The 22,312-nt window shown below is 43.1% G+C and overlaps 1 protein-coding gene across 1 annotated transcript in view; it reads left to right on the forward strand.

The window, feature by feature from the left end:
* Nucleotides 1-460: 460 nt before the first annotated feature.
* Nucleotides 461-22,312, forward strand: part of FAM3D (FAM3 metabolism regulating signaling molecule D) — a 59,533-nt gene continuing 37,681 nt past the window's right edge. Inside the window, exon 1 of the mRNA XM_081246641.1 lies at nt 461-820. The gene's annotated coding sequence lies outside the window, so the exon portion shown is untranslated. The remainder of the gene's footprint in view (nt 821-22,312) is intronic.

A 22,312-nucleotide genomic window follows, 5' to 3' on the forward strand; every position in this document is an offset into this window, starting at 1 on the left:
CCCTGGGCCTCAGTTGCCCTGTCTGCAAAATGAGGATAACAGTTGGACCCCACCTTGCCTCAGGGCAGTGGGGAGTATTAGATCAGGTAGTAGGTATGAAGCACTCAGCCCAGCATGTGGCCCAGAGTAAGCCCTGGAAACACAGGGACTGGCAATGTCCTTCCCCTTTCTGGATTTCTAAAGGCTCGGGAGCCTGGGCAAGGTCAAGATCAAGAGCCTCATGAGGAGTAGAGAACACCTGTTTTTTTCACTCCAGAGTCTGAACTTGTAACCAGTGACATATACCAGAGTATGAGTGGAAAGCCCTGGAGCCCGGGGACGTTGGTTTGAGTCTCTTCTCGCCCACACCCAGTCATGACTCTGACCACGCCCTGCTCCCTCAAGGCCTCACGGGAGCAGGACCGGCTTGTTCAGAGATGCTGGGAGCCACGCACCTGCGGCCCGACCCCTCCACTCCCACCTGCATCAAATGCTGCTCATCATTGGGGGCACCTGGGATGGACCTGTGAGCAGGACTCGCTCTCCTGCCTCTCCCAGTTCAAGAGACACCTCGGGACAGAAAGGAAAGCATGATCAAACCCCCTGGCAAATGTGCGTCTGACTGACCTCCTGGAAAACACAGGTGATATTTACAAGGAGAGAGTCCTCACCCATGAAGGGCTTTCAGCAGGATATACCTGAGGTGTCTGGGTTACTTATGGCAAACACATGTGGAATCTGTGGATTTATGGGGCTTGGCCTCCTGGAAGATGTCACTACCCTTTGAACTTACCGGAGTATAACACGGAATTGCTTCGTGACCAGAACGGCTCCCTAACCGGTAAGCGTTGCCCCAGCTGGCATTGCTTAGAGAGTTCGTTCGTTTAATCTGGAAGAGGAGAATCACTGTAGCAAGAGGGGGTCTAGGGATGACACCGGTGGTCCCCGGCCTCTCCTGGCTCCGCTCGTACCTGGTGAGAACTTATGTTCTTAAAATTGTCGGTGAATTTGTATACTGGGTAAACTGGGTAAGACCTCTGGTGCTCTGAGTCACGTTCGGCCTTCCCGTCCTTAGTGTTACCTCAGCACGCTAGGGCTAAAGAGAGTTTGTCAAGGCTGTCAAGACGGTGATCTTGGGGTCGGGGACCTTGTGTCTCTGGGGCATCGGACCTGACTGTAGTAGGTGCTCAGCAATCATTCCCTGAATGAGTGTTAGTTATTTCATCCTAAGAGTTGACTTTTAGGCCCCTGACTGTTCCACAGAAGCATTCAGAGATTCGCCTCACATAGGGAAGCAAGGGAGGCACTGGGTAAGGGGGAGAAATCATGCAGAACGCTGAGTATTTCCTCAAACCCATTTTGCAAACTGTAAGCCACCACCCAGAACCCGTAGCCAATGTGACGGGGAGATCTGGCTGGTGCTGAAAGCCCTTCTAAAGCAGTCCCAGGGCTCAATAGATTTCTTCCCTGCCCCTGCAGTAAGTAATCCATGAATTAGAAAGGATTGACATTGGTGAACAAAGCCATTACAATCCATCAGGTTGAACTTGAGAATTCTGTGGAAATGGCCAATTTTTTTTATCATTCAGATTTTTATTAAAATAATAGACATGTAGACATTTTTTGTAAAACAAACCAAAACCTTCACGAATCTTCACCAGATCTTCCCCTTGAGCAGGGTCTAAGCAGTAATCACACTAGTGGATCCATCGGACCACAGGCCTGACCTCTTCACAAATAAATCAACATCAGGGGAATAATATGATCATCTTGAAGGGTGAAGTATGGCCCAGCTTGTCTACGTAGCTAAAGTGCTCTCAAGGTTACCACTTATATTCCAAAATAGTAACAATAATAATAGCTGACAATTACTGAATGCTAATATAAACTTTACATGTGCCTTGAATCTTAGTAACAACCCTGTGAGGTTCGTTCTATCGTTAGGCCCTTTTTAGAGATGAGAAAACTGAGGCTTTGCAGAGGTTAAGTGTTTTGCTCCAAGTCCGAGAGCTAGGAAGTGGTAGATCTAGCATTTATAAAATGACATCTAGAATTAAGGTAAAATAAATGAAAAGTTAAAACACAACTAATTTAATTGCAGGTAACATCTTTAGCATAGAAATCTGACTCAAAGCATGTGAAGAAGGTGGAATTCCCCTGAAAAAAAAATAGGCATATAAACTACAGGTTTTTGCTGTTGTTGTTGAAGTATAGTTGATTTACAATGTTGTCTTTGTTTCAGGTGTACAGCAGAGTTATTCTATAACTGAATATAAATGTATAATATAATATAATATATATTATATAAAATATAATATAATATAAACGTATAAATGAATATACATATATTCATTCTTTTTCAGATTCTTTTCCCATTTAGGTTATTACAGAATATTGAGTAGAGTTATTCCCTGTCCTATGCAGTAGGTCCTTGTTGGTTATCTATTTTATATATACTAGCGTATGTATGTTAATCCCAAGCTGCTAATTTATCCCTCCCCACCCCCACCATGCTTCCCCTTTGATAACCATAAGTTTGTTTTCGAAATCTGTGAGTCTATTTCTTTTTTGTAAATAAGTTCATTTATATTATTTTTTTAAATTAGATTCCACTTATGAGTGGTATCATATGATATTTGCCTTTCTCTGTCTGACTTACTTCACTTAGTATGATAGTCTCTAGGTCCATCCATGTTGCTGCAAATGGCATTATTTCATTCTGTTTTGTGGCTGAGTAATATTCCATTATATATATGTACCACATCTTCTTTGTCCATTACTCTTGTCGATGGACCTTTAGGATGTTTCCATGTCTTGGCTATTGTAAATAGTGCTGCTGTGAACATTGGGATGCATGTATCTTGTCGAATTATGGTTTTCTCCGGATATGTGCCCAGGAGTGGGATTGATGGATCATACAGTAGTTCTATTTTTAGTTTTTTAAGGAACCTCCGTACTGTTCTCCATAGTAACTGTATCAATTTACATTCCTGCCAACAGTGCAACAGGGTTCCCTTTTCTCCCCACCCTCTCCAGCATTTATTGTTTGTAGACTTTTTGATGATGGACATTCTGACCAGTGTGAGGTGATACCTCATTGTAGTTTTGATTTGCATTTCTCTGATAATTAGCAAAGTCGAGCATCTTTTCACGTGCATTTTGGAAATGGCCAATTTTTGATGCATGTGAGCCTCACAGAAATGGAACTTCTATTAAGAAAAGGTCACCAAACTTCTCCTATTAAGGAAAGATACTGAATACCATTCCTTTTCCCTAATGCAAGCTAAAAATTAACATGGGATTTTTTTTCAAGAATCAGAAATGGTAAAGAAAACACAGGAGGCTTTGTCAGCCCATTTATCTGGGGTCTACATATTTTTAAAGCAGAAGAAGAAAACACTGAACATGTGGCAAAGAGAGAGGAGGTGCAGAAAAAATGAAATTTAACATTTATTGGAAAATAATTTTCCTCAGCATTATAATAATCCATTAACCCCAGAATAAACCCAAAGTTATGGTTATTATCATTATGCAGCAACATCTCACATTTTCCAAGGCAAACAAAACCATCATTAAAAACAATGGTGTCTCCTTAAAATCGCTTTAATGCTCATTTTTGGCTAAATAAAATCCGTTACCCAGAGAAGGAAATGCCCAGTGTTAACTACAAGACCGCTCTTCAGTACAGGGCCTGGGTGGCGTCACACACCTCTTTTAAGAGGAGAAAAGCCCTGAAACTGAATTACTGCCTGGAGATTTTGTGTGGAGTAGGGCATTGGGAAAGGACCTCGTCAGATCATATTCTGTATGTTTTACAAGGCATCTCCTAGTATACGTTTAAATCTCACAAATTTTATGCTGGGGCACCAGAGGCTCAGAGCTGTGAGTGCTGAGGTGTTAGAGGACAGAGATACAGTGAAATAAATGCTGTCTTTTCTGTCTCTGTCATAATTCTCTCAGCTTATAAACTAACACTACAAAAAAGAGACTGTGTGTATGTGAGAGAGAGACAGACAGACACAGAGACACACAGAGACAGAGACAGAGAGGAGAGAGAGAGCAAGGAAGACAGGAAGGGGAGAGACAGAGAAAGAGAGAACAGCCATCGCTTGGAAGATAAGAGTTGAAAGGAAGGCCTGCTTTATTTGTTAGTTAATTATCTAGATCAGAGTTTCTCAATCTTGACACAATTGACATTTGGGCCAGACAGTTCTTTGTCAGGGGGTGGCTATGGGGCTGTCCTGTGCCTTGTAGGATACTTAGCCACATCCCTGACCTTTACCTCCTAGAGAGATGGCAGTCACATCACCTGCTTCCCAGTTGTGCTAACCAAAAATGTCTGCAGACTTTGCCCAATGTCCCCAGGGGACAAAATCACCTGTATTGAGAACCACTGATCTAGAGCCAAGATTGGGCCCTCAGGGGTTATCACTGGGTTAGGGACACATGGAGTAGGAAGGACCCGATGTCTCCGGTGTTCTGTGTAGCTGGCTGCATGTTCAGTGTCTACCCAGGAAGGAATCTGCTCAGGGAAGTAAATCTGACCTGCAGCTACAGGAAACAAAATGCGGTTTCCAGAATCTTTCTACCTGTGCCATCATCAAAATTAACTGTTAATGTGCTCTAAGACTATCCTCACCCCCTGCCCACAAAAGAAGATTCAGACTTGGCCCAAAGTATCAGTCAGAGTTCTCTAGAAAAAGAGAACCAACAAGAAGCATGTATAGAGAGAGGGAGAGATTTATTACAAGGAATTGAATGTTGCATCTGCAGAGGCTTGGTAAGTTCAAAACTTGCAGCGTATATTGGCAGGCTAGAGACTCAGGGAAGAGTTGCAGTTCAAGTCCAAAGGCAGTCTGCTGGCAGAATTCCTTCCTGCTCAGAGGAGGTTCAGCTTTATTCTATTTAGGCCTTCAATTGATTAGATGAGGCCCACCCACATTAAAGAGGATAATCTGTTTCTACGGAAACACACCTTTCTGTGTGTGGTTGTTGATGCTCCTGCAGCTTCACCTTGTGAACCACCTGAGAACCTGGTAATGCAGTGATGACGGCAGAGGAGAAAAGAACCAGGGTCTTTAACGATGTCTTTGAGCCCCCAAGAATCACTCTTCTTGGACTTCTTGCTAATTGAGACACTAATTATTTTTAAACCAGGTGAGCCTGTATTTTGCTGTTGTTACTAATAGCTCATGTCATTTGGTCTGCAACAACAGAGAAAATATACTTCTGCAACCTAAGAAAGTAGATAATCTAAGAGAAACGGGATGATGACAGTGATGAGGAGGAGGAGGAGATAGTGATGTGGTGATGCTGCTACTTTTGCTGGTGATGACGATGGGGGTGCTGGTGGTGATGATGCTGATCACTGTGTTGGTGGTGCTGCTGCTGATGATGTGGCAGTAACTATGGTGATGATGACGGTGGTGGGGATGGTGACGATGGTAAAGCTGGTGATAATGACGGGAATGGGGATGCTGAGGTTAACAGCTATCACTTGTTGAATGCTTCCGTTGTACCAGATCTACTTCTTCTGACCAGGTCTCTCAATTGCTTGGGTTGATATAAAGAGAAAATGGGATAACAGATGCAAAAGCTTCTTAAAAGGATTAAACCATCATTGCATTAATAATCCATTTATGAAACACTATACCCTACACTATGCTAAGTGCTTTAAGCAGATATTTTCTCACCACAGTCCTATAATAAAGAGTCAGACTCCATTTTTTTATGTTGGACCACTGACAGCTTTCAAGCCCCCACCATTCCCGTTTCACTTTGTCCCCCTCCAGGCAAGCTGATAAGAAAGCCCAGACACTCCCATCTGAAACAGTTTTGGGTTGGGGGAGGCTGGTCCTGCCCTCCCCACAGGGCACCCACAAAGTAAACCCTGTGAGATAGGGAGTCTGATTATTCCCATTTTATTGACGAAGAAACAGAGGATGGCATAGCTAGTATATAGCAAAGATAAGATGCTGTCTGACTCCAGAACCTGAGCTTCTGATCAACAAGGCTATATTTTCTCCACTTCTGGGAGTGTTTCAAAAGATGGAACAGGATAATCACTGTGGAAGATGCTTGGAAAATAGCATTTGTTCACTTATTCTTTCAAACATTCAACAAGTAACTAATTGTACCTCTGCTACATACCAAGCTGGAGCTAGGTTTGGGGGGACAGACACTTGGACTATCAGAGGCCCTTTGATCCAACAAGAACCAAATACTTTTCTGAATGAGGTTATGAGATCCTGGGGAAGGTAGAGGTCAACCTGTGGAAGATGCTCATTTGGCCAAAATGGGCAAGTAGATTGAGAATGAAAGATGAGGAATGGGCCATAGAAAGATAACTACAAACCCAGCAAGCATGAGGCTCTTTGCTACAGCAGGACACACAACCTGGACCAGGGACGAAACTCATGTTAATGAATCATTATTACCTAATATTGCTGATGAGAAAGTCACAGTGATCCTCAGCATAGCTTGAATTGAGAGACTGCCTTGCTACTGTAATTAATGAAATGGTTTAATTTATAAATCAAACACTCATATTAAAAATTCAGAGGGTGGCAATCAATATTTTTCTGCTCCTGCTACATTCATCTAATTTTCTGTAATAGACGGCATTAGAAGATGATTATTAGTAAATTAACAGAATATCCCATTGAAACACTTCTTGAGAGTGTTTGCCATTTCGGAGGGCTTGTTAATGGAAAATACAAGCCTTGGTTGGATCCTAAGGACGGTGCAGTAATCGACTCCTCATTGAGCAATGGAGAGCTTCCATTTGAATAGCATGGTGACAAATCAACCAGAGCTATTTAGAGAATTAGTAAATGTGTTGAAATACTTTTTTTGTTTGTTTGAAAGACAAAATGGGTCAGGTCTTGCTTCTTCCCACCTCTGAAGCCTGGGGCCAGTGTTGACTTTGGTCAAGCCAAATGGATGCTGTTTCCCAAGATTTTGAATCTTAAGACTGTGAAGTCAGGACAGGAGGAGCCCTGGAAGGTGTGTTATCACAGTGACCATAGTGCACACTGACCACATTGCCCCTGCTGCCTGGCCCTTCAGAAGACCCTTAGTTCTCACCCATCTCCTAAGCTTGGTTCTGAAACCACTTCTCCATTCTGAGAACGCTGATGTCCTTCTAATCCATTCCTTTATGCTGAAGGTGGTGAGTCCGTTTCTTGCTGGCAACCGGGAATTTTGACTGAGACATAAATAACCTGAGGGAAGAAGTAAGTTGTGCATTAATCAAGTTTCCTGCTCAGGTTAGGCTCTCTGTGTAAGGTAAGAAGAGCTTGCTTTTAGAAATATGGGTGAAGGCAGCAGGAAGCTATTTAGCTTTGATAAATGTGGGGAGTGTGGTTTGGAGGGCACCTGTCTCCAACTGAAATGGGAACAGAAAGAATTATGACCAGAGAGAGGGGCGGGAGAGGGGAGTCAATCCATTTAAGCAGAGCAGGTGAAATGAAGTCATTATCCAACAAACAGACGAAGGACAGAAGTGTGCTGTTCAGGCTAGTATGATTACTTGGAACCCCTACTTAAAAGAATGATTAGGATGAATGGTAAATATGCACATCTGGTCGTGAATCAAGGTGATACTTCTTCCTGGGCTTGTGTGTCTGGTGTCTGAAACTGTGCTCCTGGGATATGCTTCTCTTGCAGGGCTCCCTCTACAGAGGTCCTAAGCAAACTGATGGCACACAGCAGGTGCTCAATAAATGCCTGTTGAAAGAATGAGCAAATTGTGACCCCAGTATTATGCCACTTCTTGTGGAAAGGAAGAGTGGTACAGCCTCTAGAAAATGATCACTCAGCCATTTGAGAACACTTATCATCCATTTAAGGCTGTTCTTTCAGTAATTTCTTTCTGTTATAGGTTTTTTTTTTAACATCTTCTCTTATAGATTTTTGTAGCCAGCCTTCATGATGGCCCCCAATGATTCTTTCATGCTGGAATTGATGCCATGTGTAGTCAAGTCCCCTCCCACACTGAATAGGGCTGAAAAGGGCTGACATGTGTAACAAATAGGATATTGCAGAAATGATGGGGCATAACATCCAAGACTACATCATAAATGACATTGCAGTTTCTGCCTTGCTCTCTCTTGGATCACTTGTTCTGGAAGAAACAAGCTGCCATGTTGTGAGAACACTCAAACAGCCTTATGAGAAGTCTACATGGTGAAGAACTGAAATGTCATACCAACCACCAACATGTATGGGGCAGCCAAGCGAGTGAGCCATCTTGGAATCAGATCATCCCACGACAAACAAACCTTTAGGAGACTGCAGCATCATGAGGGACCATGACCTAGAACCACTTAAGTCACTCCTGAATTCCTTATCAAAGGCATGTGTGAAGTAATACATTTTATTGCATTCCTACCAGGTGTGTAGGAGGGCTCCCTTTTCTCCACATGAGTAGGTGTCTTTAGAAACTTAGGATCACCACATGGCCAACCCTATAGTCATCAGGAAATAGCCCTCCTGGATCTGCTTCCTCATGACCCTCCACCTCACTTTCCCAAAGACCCAGCCCCTCACATTCAGCTTCCAGAGTGCATTGTTGGTCCTTCTCTATTTCATCCAGTTCCACCATCAGATGGGGAATGGAGCCTCCGACCCTAAGAATGGAGGAATGGAGAAGGGGAGAAAGAATTCTCTCCAAGTTCTCTGCTCAAAATGGAAAATCAAAGATAAAACTCAGACCCTTCACACGATGAATATTGACCCCCTTTCTTTCCTACACATCTCCTATGAGTTATACTCACTACATGACAAAGGGCTGACAGAATCCAATGCCTGAAGCCAGATGCCTGGCTCCAAGATGAAAATGATTCCACACTCCTTGCTCTTCTCTTCTCTGATGAATGCTTTAGCTCAATGTTTCTCAACTACACAAAGCCATAGTCCCTTGAGATACTCAGAGGAGGAAAAAAAATTCTGTGAACAAAAAATTTAGAGAATTGCTATATGCTATAGTCCCCTCTTGGAGATCTGCAGCATATATCCGTGTCCTACAAAGGAGTCTCTCAGTAAGGAAACCTAGCTAACCCAGGATTTCCCAAATATTCCTGGACACAGAATATTTATTCTTGCCTAACATGAAATCCTGCTGAATTAGTGCCTTTTGGGAAACACCGTTTTACCCAAAATGTTGGTTCACTCTCTTTTCCGTTCAGATTTCATGGCAAAGGCAAGTAAGAAAGCATGAGATAGGGAGTATCAGTGCTACCTCGACATAGCTCAGATGTGGAGTGAGAAAAGCCAGGGTGTTTTGTTTTGGAGTTTTGTTTGTTGGCTTACTTTTTATTTGAAAGAAAGTTAATATAAGAAATTATAAAAATAGCACAGAGAGTTCCTATGTACACTTCACACGGCTTAATGATAACATGTAACATAACCACATTATCAACAAGTTGATTCAACACTATTAACTAAACTATTATTTGGATTCCACCAGTTTTTTGCTTGTTTGTTTGTTTGTTTTTGCGGTACGCGGGCCTCTCACTGTTGTGGCCTCTCCCATTGCGGAGCACAGGCTCCGGACGCGCAGGCTCAGCGGCCATGGCTCACAGGCCCAGCCGCTCCGTGGCATGTGGGACCCTCCCAGACCGGGGCACGAACCCACGTCCCCTGCATCGGCAGGTGGACTCTCAACCACTGCGCCACCAGGGAAGCCCTGGATTCCATCAGTTTTTACTTGCATTTTTTATTTTTGGTGTATAGATTTATAAATTTTATCACATGTATAGATTCATGCCACCACCACTACAATCAGGATACAGAACTGTTCCACTGCCACAAAGAAACTCCCTCAGCTTCCCCCTTTATAGTCACACCCTCCACCACTCCTACCCTCTGGCAACCATCACTATCATTTTGTCATTTTCAGAGTGTTATATACATGTGAATATATGTAACAGTTGAGGTTGACTTTTTTCCACTCAGCATCATATCTTTGAGATCCATCCAAGCTGTTGCGTGTGTCAACAGTTCATTTCTTTTTACTGTTGAATAATATTCTATTGTGAGGATTTAAGACCATTTGTTTAATCATTCACGTGATGAAGGTTATTTGGGCAACTTCCAATTTGAGGCTATTATAAATAAAGCTGCTATAAACATTTATATATGGATTTTGTGGGAACATAATGTTTTCATTTCCCTGGGATAAATATCCAGGAGTGCAATTGCTAGGTTGCAAGGTAAATGTGTACTTTATAAGAAACTGCTACAGTTTTACAGACTGACTATACCATTTTCATTGGCACCAGGTGTGTACTAGTGATCCACTTTCTCTGCATCCTTGTCAGCACTTAATATGTCAGGATTTTTTATTGTAGCCATTCCAATAGATAGGTCATGGTATCTCATCATGGTCTTAATTTGCATTTTACTAATGGCCAGTAATATTGAACATATATTCGTGTCTCTATTTGCTATCTGTATCCCCATTTGTTGAAATGTCTGTTCAAGTCCTTGGTCCATTTTCTAATGGGATTATTTGTTTCTTTTGAGTATAACAAGTTCTCTGTAGGGCTTCCCTGGTGGTGCAGTGGTTAAGAATCCGCCTGCTAATGCAGGGGACATGGATTTGAGCCCTGGTCCAGGAAGATCCCACATGCCGTGGAGCAACTAAGCCCGTGCGCCGCAACTACTGAGCCTGCGCTCTAGAGCCCGTGAGCCACAACTACTGACGCCCGCGTGCCTAGAGCCCGTGCTCCGCAACAAGAGAAGCCACCACAGTGAGAAACCCGCGTACTGCAACAAAGAGTAACCCCCGCTCGCTGCAACTAGAGAAAGCCCGCGAGCAGCAACAAAGACCCAATGCAGCCAAAAATTAATAATTTTTTAAAGTTCTCTATATATTCTGGATACAAGTCCTTTGTCACATATGTGGCTTGCAAATGTTTTCCCCATTTTTTTTTTTTTTTTTTTTTTTTTGCGGTACGCGGGCCTCTCACTGTTGTGGCCTCTCCCATTGCAGAGAACAGGCTCCGAACGCGCAGGCTCAGCGGCCATGGCTTACGGGCCCAGCCGCTCCGCGGCATGTGGGATCTTCCTGGACCGGGGCACGAACCCACGTCCCCTGCATCGGCAGGCGGACTCTCAACCACTGCACCAACAGGGAAGCCCCTGTTTTCCCCATTTTTTAGCTTGTCTTTTCATCCCTTACCTGGGACTTTTACAGAACAAAACTTTTAATTTTGATGAAGTCCAATTTTTCAAATTTTTTCTTTTTATGAATTGTGCTTTGGTGGCACACCTAAGATCTCTTTGCCCTAGCCTAGGTCACAAAGAGTTTCTTCTCTATTTTCTTCTAAAAGTTTTATAGTTTTACATTTTACATTCAGATCTATAATCCATTTTGAGTTTTAATTGTTGTACAAGATGAGAGGTTTAGGTCAGGATTCATTTTTTTTGCCTAAAGATGTCCAATTATTTCAACACCTTTTATTTAAAAAGACTATCCTTCTTCTATTTTGCTCCTTTGTCAAAAATCAGTTGTCCATACTTGTGTGTGTCCATTTCTGGACTCTTATGCTCAGCTCATCTATATGTCTACCCTTCCTCCAATACCACAATGCCTCGCTGACCATATCTGTACTGTTAGCCCTGTTTGAGTCCCAGTTCCTTCACTTATAGTAATAGTAGGCAGAATAATGCCCCCCAGATGTCCACATCCTAATCCCCCTAAACTGTGAATATGTTAATCTTGTATGGCAAATGGGATTTTGAAGATGTAATTAAGGTTAAGGACCTTGAGATGGAAGATGATCCATTATCTGAGTGGGCACAGTCTAATCACATGAGTCCTTAAAAGGCAGCTTTCCCATCTGTAGTCAGAGAAAGAGAGATGAGAAGACCAGAATAAGGGTCAGAGACATGTCACATTTCTGACTTTGAAGATGGAGGAAAGGGACCATGAACCAAGGAATGCAGGCAGCCTCTAGAAGGTAAAAAGGCCAAGAAACAGATTCTCCCCAGAGCCTCCAGAAGGAATGCAGCCCTGCCAACACCTTGATTTTAGACCTGTGTTGGATCTCTGACCTATGCAACTGTAAGATAATAAATTTGTGTTGTTTTAAGCCACCAAGTTTGTGACAATTGGTTAGAGCTCTTGTGGTTTAAAGGAAATATTTTCCAAAAGTCTTTTGTAAAGTGTAAAACATACTGGGCCTGTAAAAAGCCCCCTAATTTGAGCTGTATTTTTGGTAAGATGGAAGCCTGACTTGCAGTAATCACTACAGATAGGCTGAACAAGTGAGCTCTCACTGTGATGGAAAATGGGTTGGGGGATAGCAGACCGTGAGCCTCAGATAGACAGCCTGTGATCAAATCCCCACCCCACTGCTTTCTAGCTGTGGCACTTTGGGCTGTGACACTTCATGTCTCTGTGCCTCCATTTCCTTTTTTGTAAAAAAAAGAGCTTAATTACATCAGTGCCTCACATATACACATTTACATGAACATGTGAGCTGTTTCACACAATGCCTAGCACGTAATTTGGTTATTTTTCCTGTCTGCATGCAAGCCCCTGTAAATGCTTGATGCTCATCCCCATTAATTCCAACACTGTATCCTGAGAAACACAGATAAACAGAAGCTAACAGACCTGTTATTACCTCTTCTATATATTCTATGGTGCCAAGAGAGTCCCTTGTCCCCCACAGGTCCTAACTGCATGGAGGAGCATGTAGATAGGTTTCCAGGCAGGTATAATCAAGCATGAGTCTCAAAACTAACCCTTCTCAGGAAAATAATGAAAAGGTAGATAAGAAAACTGGGGTTACAATGTGTAAACCAAATGTAGCCAGCCTCCAACACAACTCCTAGTGATTTTCACCTCTTGCTACTCACACCCGTGGGTAGTCCCCTCACTTATGGAATAGGACTGACCTGTGTCACCAATAGGACATTGCAGAAATGATGGCATGTGACCTCTGAAGCTGGGTCAGAAAAGACATGTGGCATCATGTTACCCTCTCTTGGATCACTGTCTTGGAGGAGCCGGCTGACATGTTGTGGGAAATCTCAAGCAACCCTTCAGAGAGACCCAGAAGGTGAAGAACTAAGGCCTCCAGCCAACAATCAGGCCAAATTGGCCAGACATGTGAGTGAGCTATCTTAGAACAGAATCGTCCAACCCTAATGAAATCTTCAGATGGCTGTAGCCTCAGCCATCATTTTGACTATGACCTTGTCTTAGCCCATTTGGGCTGCTATAACAATAATGCCATAGACTGGGTGGTTTATAAATAATAGAAATTTATTTCTCACAATTCTGGAGGTTGGAAGTCCAAAATCAAGGTAGATTTGGTGCCTGGTGAGAGCCCACTTCCTGGTTCACAGATGTCTGTCCTAATGTCCTCAGATGGCAGAAGGGGTGAGGGAGCTCTCTGGGGCCTCCAGAACACTACCTCCTGCTCCACAAGGGTAAAGTTGAGTAATGCAAGTGAAACCACTATGTCAATCATACAGTGATAAGGGCACTAATCCTATTCATGAGGGCTCCACTTTCATGACCCAAAAGCCCACCTCCAAATATCACATTGGGCATTAGGATTTAATATATGAATTTTATTGGGATTGACAGATACACACTACTACATATAAAATAGATAACTAATAAGGACCTACTGTATAGCACAGGGAACTCTACTCAGTACTCTGTAATGGTCTATATGGGAAAAGAATCTAAAAGAGTGGATATGTGTATATGTATAACTGATTCACTTTGCTGTACAGCAGAAACTAACACAATATTGTAAATCAACTATACTCCAGGGCTTCCCTGGTGGCGCAGTGGTTGAGAGTCCGCCTGCCGATGCAGCAGGGGACACGGGTTCGTGTCCCAGTCCGGGAAGATCCCATATGCCGCGGAGCAGCTGGGCCTGTGAGCCATGGCCGTTGAGCCTGCGCGTCCGGAGCCTGTGCTCCGCAACGGGAGAGGCCACAACAGTGAGAGGCCCGCGTACAGCAAAAAAAAAAAAAAAAAAAACTATACTCCAATAAAATATTTTTTAAAAAACGGGAATTTTAGGGGGACACAAACATGCAGTCTGTAGCCAGCCTCTTTTGATCCCCTATGATTCTAAGCCAGAATCACATAGTTAAGCTGCTCCTGAATTCCTGACCCACAGAAACTGTGAGAGAGAATCAACATTTATTGTTTTTTTAAGCTACTAAATTTTGGAGTATTTTGTTACACAGCAATAGATAACTAATGCACCAAGGCTGAGCTACCTGTTAACAAAGCTGTCCGAGCTGGGAGACCAGTGAGCACAAGAACACACACAAAATACCCCCTAGCCCTCACCATGTACCAACCTCCTTATTACAGGAAGCAGCTGAGATGATTGCATAGAATGTCAATATTGAATCTGAAGTTTGAGTATTACAGAGCTGGTTGGGTTTCTGCTCTTTGTGCTCCCCTAGTGGTCAGATCCCAAGATGTACAGTGAGTTTGCATCAAGCACCTTGGACTCAGAGTGGGGTGCCTCAAATGGTGAGGGGCAGAGGGAGGGAGGTGATGGGAACAGCTAAGTGCATTGGCTTTCCTTACCAGTGGCAAAGATGCCTGGAATTTCCTCTAGTGCTTTCAGCCAGAACACCTGGCTTTTAAGGCCTCCCATCCCTCAGGAAGAGTCTAGCCTGTTTAAAAAAAAAAAAAAAAAGCCACATGAAACCCTCCCCTTGTACAAACGTCCCTTGCTCTTTCCTGCCTAGTTCTACTTCAGTTCTAGGAACAAAGATGCAAGATGGCAGCCAGGGTGGAAAGCTAAGCCTTTGTGAAAGCCTGGATAACCCTCACGTTCTGATAGAGGTGGGTCGGGTGTGAAGAAAATCTACCCAGCAATAAAACATGTGTTTGGTATAAGGAAGTTAGGACAGAAGTGTATTTGGCAATGATTACCCTCTATAACCTGAAACCGTCCAGCTCTGTGAACAAGCATCCTCTCAAACATTTGCTTTTTCTGTTTACACTTTGTGGGTGTGGGCAGAGATAGAAGGAGCAGAACAGGAAGCAAGATAACTCTCCCCTAGTCGTGGCATAAGGGGTGGGGTCCCCACCAAGCTCTGGCCGGCCTTGGTCAGCTAGGTAGGAGATGGGGATACACTAAACCACTGACCTGGGGCTGAGAGAGGCAAAGTCTGTTCATCACCAGACACTGTATTTCATCCCGTGGGGAAACATGAAAAGACAACGCCCCAGTGCTTTGGTGAGCGTTGACTTCATCTTTTCAGAGGGATTTCAAGTCGCGGGATACACTGGTGCCCGTCCTCATGGAGAAAGGCCAGGCAGCCTCATGGGAAGGAAAGAACCTAGGACTGGGAGTGTATGACTTTGGGCAAGTCCTTTAGCTTCTCTATACTTTAATCTATAAAAATGGGAAAAATAATCCTATATATTGATCATCAACTATGCACCAGGCAGTAGGCTGAATGTAATTTATCTAATCCCCCAAATCCTAAGAGCTAATGAGAAAGTTAGACAACTTGCCCTGGATCCCACTGCTAGCCAATAGTCGAGCTGGGATTTGGTCCCAGGTCTCTCTGACCCAAAACGGATGCTACTAAGCAGTGGGCTACACTACCTCCTGCTCCACAAGGGTAAAGTTGAGTAATGCAAGTGAAACCACTGTGTCAATCATACAGTGATAATCAGATATCAGGGCTGGCTGTTTTTATTATTAACTGTAAGAGAACTACAGAAGCCAAAGTCCTATTAGCTTCTAGCAAGTGACAGTCCAAAGCAGACTACTGTTGGATACAAATGTTTGTAATATACACACAAGAGGGGGAAAAGTAAACTGAATTATTGACAGATGAGTGAAAACTGAAGACATGTAAAAGGGACTAATGTTAAGCAAAAAGGGACAGTTGAAACATCCATTCAATTAGGTCCTGTTTACCCATCTGCTGGGATCTCAGCCACTTTTGCTGGTCCCTAAGACATCAAGACTCACAAATGAGTGTTGGCAAATTGTCACACTTAAGCCTTCTGATAGGGACAAAACTTCAATCAATATTTTCTCTAAACATTTCTCATCAAGGTACAGAGGCTTAGTTAAACTAACAAGCTATTATCCTGCAACAGAGACTAAAAGGGACCCAAGTCAATGAATTTACTTAGCTCTCTTTATGGATTTAGATCAAGGTTGGCCTCTGCAGTGGATTTCAAGCATTGTTCTAGTGGCCGAGTGTGAACAGAGAGACAGCCAAGAGTGAAGACAGAGCTGAGACAAAAACCAGACATGGAACTAGAGTCATGGTTCTACCACAATGACTTTTCTGTTCTGGGAACAGAAACAGTCCTCTGAATTGGTGGTAGGGGTCCTCCCAGAGGCAGCTGGAATTTGCTCCCAGAAGCTCTGCAGAGCCCAGATTCTTCCTAAGAGAGAGGAGACGTGAACTGTCTTCTCCCAGAAATTCTGCCCCCTGACTCAAATGCTGGAAATGTACTGTCTAGCCATTGCAGTGGGGTTGGGAATTTCAGCAAAATGGAATTCTGAAATATTAGGATCTTGGAGTCATCACCTCTTAGAATCACTGAATTCCATGAATTCCTCCAGGGCATGGATCATTTCTTACTCAGATTTGCTCCCTCAGTGCCTAGTGCAGAGTCTGGCAGAGTAGAGGTAATGAAATTTTTTTGTAACCCAAATATATTAGAAGCCTCCCTGGCCCAGTCTCTGCAGAGTCATTTCCATATAAGAGAGGTCCAGCCTCTAAGGGAAAAATTTTTAAGAATTTCTCTTTTTATCTGTGTTTCTCAGGGAACTGAAAGGAGAGCTAGTTAATAACCCCCAAGTATTGTTGCCTCTTTGCCCCAGTTTTCTCACACCCAGCAACAGCCTCTCTAGACGGCATGTACCAGGTCCCTGCACTCCTAGTCTCACAGATATTTTTCTCCTCTCCCTTCCTTACCCTCATCCCCAGCCCTTTATACCATTTCAACTTGGCATCTCCAGCTAAGTCCTTCTCCCTTTCTTCTTCTTTTTTTTTTTTTTGAATACAAGAAGGAAGGAACTAGTTATTACTTTGTTTATTCAACCAACAGGTGTTTCTTGACTGTCTACCATGTTTTAGGCACAATTCTGTGCAGTGGGGATATGGCAGTGAGCAAGATAGACATATCACCTGCCCTCAGGGAACTTACATAGTAAATTCCTTTTTTTTCTTTTTAATTAATTTTTTGAGTATAGCTGATTTACAATGTTAGTTTTTGCTGTACAGCAAAGTGAATCAGTTATACGTATACATATGTCCACTCTTTTTTAGAGTCTTCTCCCATATAGACCATTGCAGAGTGTTTAGTAGAGTTCCCTGTGCTGTACAGTAGGTTCTTACTAGTTATCTATTTTGTATATAGTAGTGTGTATATATGTCAATCCCAATCTCCCAATTTATCCCTCCGCCAACTTTCCCCCTTGGTAACCATAAGTTTGTTTTCTACATCTGTGACTCTATTTCTGTCTTGTAAATAAGTTCATTTGTACCATTTTTTTTAGATTCCACATGTAAGCAATATCATATGATATTTATTTTTCTCTGTTGCTGCAAATGGCATTATTTCATTCTTTTTTATGGCTAAGTAATATTCCATTGTATATATGTACCACATCTTTATCCATTCATTCATTGATGGACATTTAGGTTGCTTCCCTGTCTTGGCTATTGTAAATAGTGCTGCAATGAACATTGAGGTGCATGTATCTTTTCGAATTATGGTCTTCACAGGATATATGCCCAGGAGTGAGATTGCTGGATCTTATGGTAGTTCTAATTTTAGTTTTTTAAGGAACCTCCATACTGTTCTCCATAGTGGCTGTACCAATTTACATTCCCACCCACAGTGTAGGAGGGTTCCCTTTTCTCCACACCCTTTCCAGCATTTATTATTTGTAGACTTTTTGATGATGGCCATTCTGACCAGTGTGAGGTAATACTTCATTGTAGTTTTGATTTGCATTTCTCTAATAATTAGTGATGTTAAGCATTTTTTCATGTGCCTATTGACCATCTGTATGTCTTCTTTGGAGAAATGTCTATTTAGGTCTTCTGCCCATTTTTTGATTGGGCTATTTGGTTTTTTGCTATAGAGCTGCATGAGCTGTTTGCATATTTTGGAGACTAATCCCTTGTCAATCGCTTTGTTTGCAAATATTTTCTCTTATTATGTAGGTTCTTTTCATTTTGTTTATGGTTTCCTTTGCTGTGCAAAAGCTTCTGAGTTTAATCGGGTCCCATTTGTTTATTCGTCTTTTTATTTTCATTACTCTAGGAGGTGGATCAAAAAAGGTCTTGCTGAAATTTATGTCAGAGAATGTTCTGTCTATGTTTTCCTCTGAGAGTTTTATAGTATCCAGTCTTACATTTAGGTCTTTAATCCATTTTGAGTTTATTTTTGTGTATGGTGTTAGAGAATGTTCTAATTTCATTCTTTTACATGTGGCTATCCAGTTTTCCCATCACCACTTATTGAAGAAACTGTCTTTTCTTCATTGTATAGTCTTGCCTCCTTTGTCATAGAGTAGGTGACCATAGGTGAGTGGGTTTATCTTTGGACTTTCTATCCTGTTCCTTTGACCTATATTTCTGTTTTTGTGCCAGTAACATACTGTTTTGATGACTGTAGCTTTGGAGTATAGTCTGAAGTCAGGCAGCCTGATTCCTCCAGCTGTGTTTTTCTTTTGCTTTGACTATTTGGGGTCTTTTGTGTTTCCATACAAATTATAAACTTTTTTGTTCTAATTCTGTAAAAAATGCTGTTGGTAATTTGATAAGGATTACATCGAATCTGTAGATTGCTTTGGGTAGTATAGTCATTTTGACAATACTGATTCTTCCACTCCAAGAACATGGTATACCTCTCCATCTGTTTATGTCATCTTTGATTTCTTTCATCAGTATCTTATAGTTGTCTGACCACAGGTTTTTTGCCTCCTTAGGTAGGTTTTCTCATAGGTATTTTATTCTTTTTGATGTGATGGTAAGTGGAATTGTTCCCTTAATTTCTCTTTCTGATCTTTCATTGTTAGTGTATAGGAATGCAAGAGATTTCTGTGTATTAATTTTGTATCCTGCAACTTTACCAAATTCATTGGTGAGTAGTTTTCTGGTAGCATCTTTAGGATTTTCTATATATAATATTGTGTCATCTGCCAAGCATCACAGTTTTACTTCTTCTTTTCCAATTTGGATTCCTTTTATTTCTTTTTCTTCTCTGATCGCCATGGCTAGGGCTTCCAAAACTCTGTTGAATAAAAGTGACAGGGCTTCCCTGGTGGCGCAGTGGTTGGGAGTCTGCCTGCCGATGCAGACGGACACAGGTTTGTGCCCCGGTCCGGGAAGATCCCACATGCTGAGGAGCGGCTGGGCCCGTGAGCCATGGCCGCTGGGCCTGCGCATCCGGAGCCTGTGCTCTGCAACGGGAGAGGCCGCGGCAGTGAGAGGCCTGCGTACCGCAAAAAAAAAAAAAAAAAAGTGGCGACAATGGACATCCTTGCCTTTTCCTTGATCTTAGAGGAAATGCTTTCAGCTTTTCACCATTGAGAATGTTGTTAACTGTGGGTTTATCATATATGGCCTTTATTATTTTGAGGTAAGTTCCCTCTACTCCCACTTTCTGGAGAGTTTTTATTGTAAATAGGTGTTGAATTTTGTCAAAAGCTTTTTCTGCATCTATTGAGATGATCATATGGTTTTTCTTCAATTTGTTAATGTGGTGTATCACACTGATTGATTTACGTATACTGAAGAATCCTTGCATCCCTGGGATAAATTCCACTTGATCATGGTGTATGCTCCTTTTAGTGTATTGATGGATTCAGTTTGCTAGTATTTTGTTTAGTATTTTTGCGATTATGTTCATCAGTGATATTGGCCTGTAATTTTCTTTTTTTGTGACCTCTTTGTCTGGTTTTGGTATCAGGGTGATGGTGGCCTCATAGAATGAGCTTGGGAGTGTTCCTTCCTCTGTAATTTTTCAGACGAGTTTCAGAAGGATAGGTGTTAACTCTTCTCTAAACGTTTGATAGAATTTGTCTGTGAAGTCATCTGGCCCTGGACTTTTGTTTGTTGGAAGTTGTTCTGTTGTGTTTTGTTTTACTTTTTCAGGCAGCGATTGCAGTATTTCATTCCTAAGTCGCTCAAATCCCCACCCAAATCTCCTCCACCAAGGCCAGGAGAGCTCTGTGGAAAAGATACTCACAGCCCAGCCGAGCCAGTGCTCCAGGTGGCTCCTCAGCCAGACAAGACTTTAGACTCATTTCTTCCCACTGAGCCCCTAGATTAACTTCCTCCTTCCTGGTGAGATTGTTTAACAGGGCAGGGAACGTTTTCGGCAGGCCTCTTCAAAAGAGGGCAGAGCCAGGGCACAGCTAGGAGAAGCTGGCCCATCCGAGGTACCTATGAGCTACTTTGTTACTCCCTCTGGACCTGCTGCATCAAGAGGACCCACCGGGGAGGCCCCAACTCCTTCAAGAACCAAGAGACTGGACTCTCTCAGTAGCTGATCCAGAGTGGTGTTTGGCTGGGTCAGGGACCCAAGGCACCAGCCAGGCATCTCACCTTCTCCACTGAAGCAGGAAAGTGGGAGCCTTGAGCCCTCAGGTAAAAATGGAGGTGGCTGGGTAAAAAATGAGGAATGAAAGAGCCTGAGAGAGAGGCACGAAAAGAGAGGGAAAAGGAAACTACATAATCAAAGAGATTTCTGAGATCAGACACAGGAAGGTAATAGATTTCATCTGAGGGGCCAAGTCTGATGACTTAGTAGTGGACCATGATGAGGATTCTGAGGTTGGTTCAGGCTCAGTGCAAAGGTATACCATGATTGATTTGTTACATCTGCCATGAGCATAAGAATGAGATGTGAGGCATGTAAGCCAGGGACTTGATAATCCACATGGAGGGCATTTTTTTCCTTACCCACAGGGACCCCTTGACATTTATTCATTCATTCACTCATCTATTCATTCAAAAGATACATTTGAGCATCACTATGAGCCACACAAATACTTGAAGAATGAATGAAGAAGGAAGGAATGTTGTTCTTTGCCCCACGTCTCATTTTTCTCTGAAAATAATCACCTGAAAAGGTACAACAAAGGTGCATGGTCTTGAGAGATTTTTCTAGCTGGGTAAAGTCAGCCTAGTCCCTTCATTAAGCCTCAATTTTCTCATCTGTAAAATGGGAGTAATAGTCTGGATCTCCCCTATTTTTCCCTGTACTTCTCATTGTCTAGGCGCCTAGGATAATAACCACTAAAGCATAAAATAGCACCTACTATGTACTTAGCCAGGCTCTGTGCTAAGTAGTGTCTATGTAATAACACATTTACTCTTCATATCACCTCTCTGAGGAAGGCGCCATTAGTACTCCCATTTTGCAGATGGGGAACCAAGGCACTGAGAGATTAAACAGCTTGCCTGGGCAGTGTGGCTGCAAAATTTGTGCTCCCCACCACTATGCAGCCTCAATTATGCATTCTGAGTCCATGGCTAGAAGAGAGCTGGTGCAGGAGTATCCTTCCAGATGATTCCCTCGGTGAGCGTTAATTGAGCACTTTCTGCATGTCAGGCACAAGGATATAGTGAATCACAAGACGAGAGCAAAACAGATATGGTTCCAGCTAGAAAGTAAAAGAGAACTTGCATGGATAGTCATTGCAAAACAGTTTTGACATGTGCCATAAAGGAGATAGCCCAGGAATCAGAACAGACTTCTCTGAGATTAAATTTGTGGAGAAATGCTCTCAGTGTTGGAGTGGAGGGGAGGGGAACGTTTGGCACACCGCAGGATCTAAGAGAAGGGGGGGAGTGGTGGGGGAGGAGAGGGCAGGAGCTGGTGGTGGGAGGTGAGCTCTGCGAGGTGGTCATGCCCGGGCCAAGCACAGCTGTGAGGAGGAGTTTGCCTTTGCCCAGTATTTGCTCCCGTCCGCCCATCTGTCTGCCTGCTTTAGTGCATCTGCCAGCCCCCCATACAGGCTGGCCGCTGCCCGCCTGAAGCCACACCACACCAGCCGGTATTAGATGTGCTGGTCTCATCCAGGAGAAGCAGCTGCCACTGGGGTTTCTGTCTTTGGTCACTGTTCACACATCTCTTTCTGAGCTCCACTCCATGTTTACACACAGGCCCAGCTCATCCGTTCCAGTAGCAATTTGGGAGGCTGCAGAGCCGAGGGGCACTTTCTGGGCTGGGGGATACTTGAAGCTGTGGTTTGCCAGCACGTCCTTGGGCTGGGCTGCTGCTTCTCCTCAGATGACACCAGCCCATCGAACGCGGGCAGCGGCCAGCCTGTCTGTGTGTGGGTGGTAA

This window comes from Mesoplodon bidens (genome assembly GCF_964165515.1).
Source record: "Mesoplodon bidens genome assembly, chromosome: 10".
Lineage (NCBI taxonomy): Eukaryota > Metazoa > Chordata > Mammalia > Artiodactyla > Ziphiidae > Mesoplodon > Mesoplodon bidens.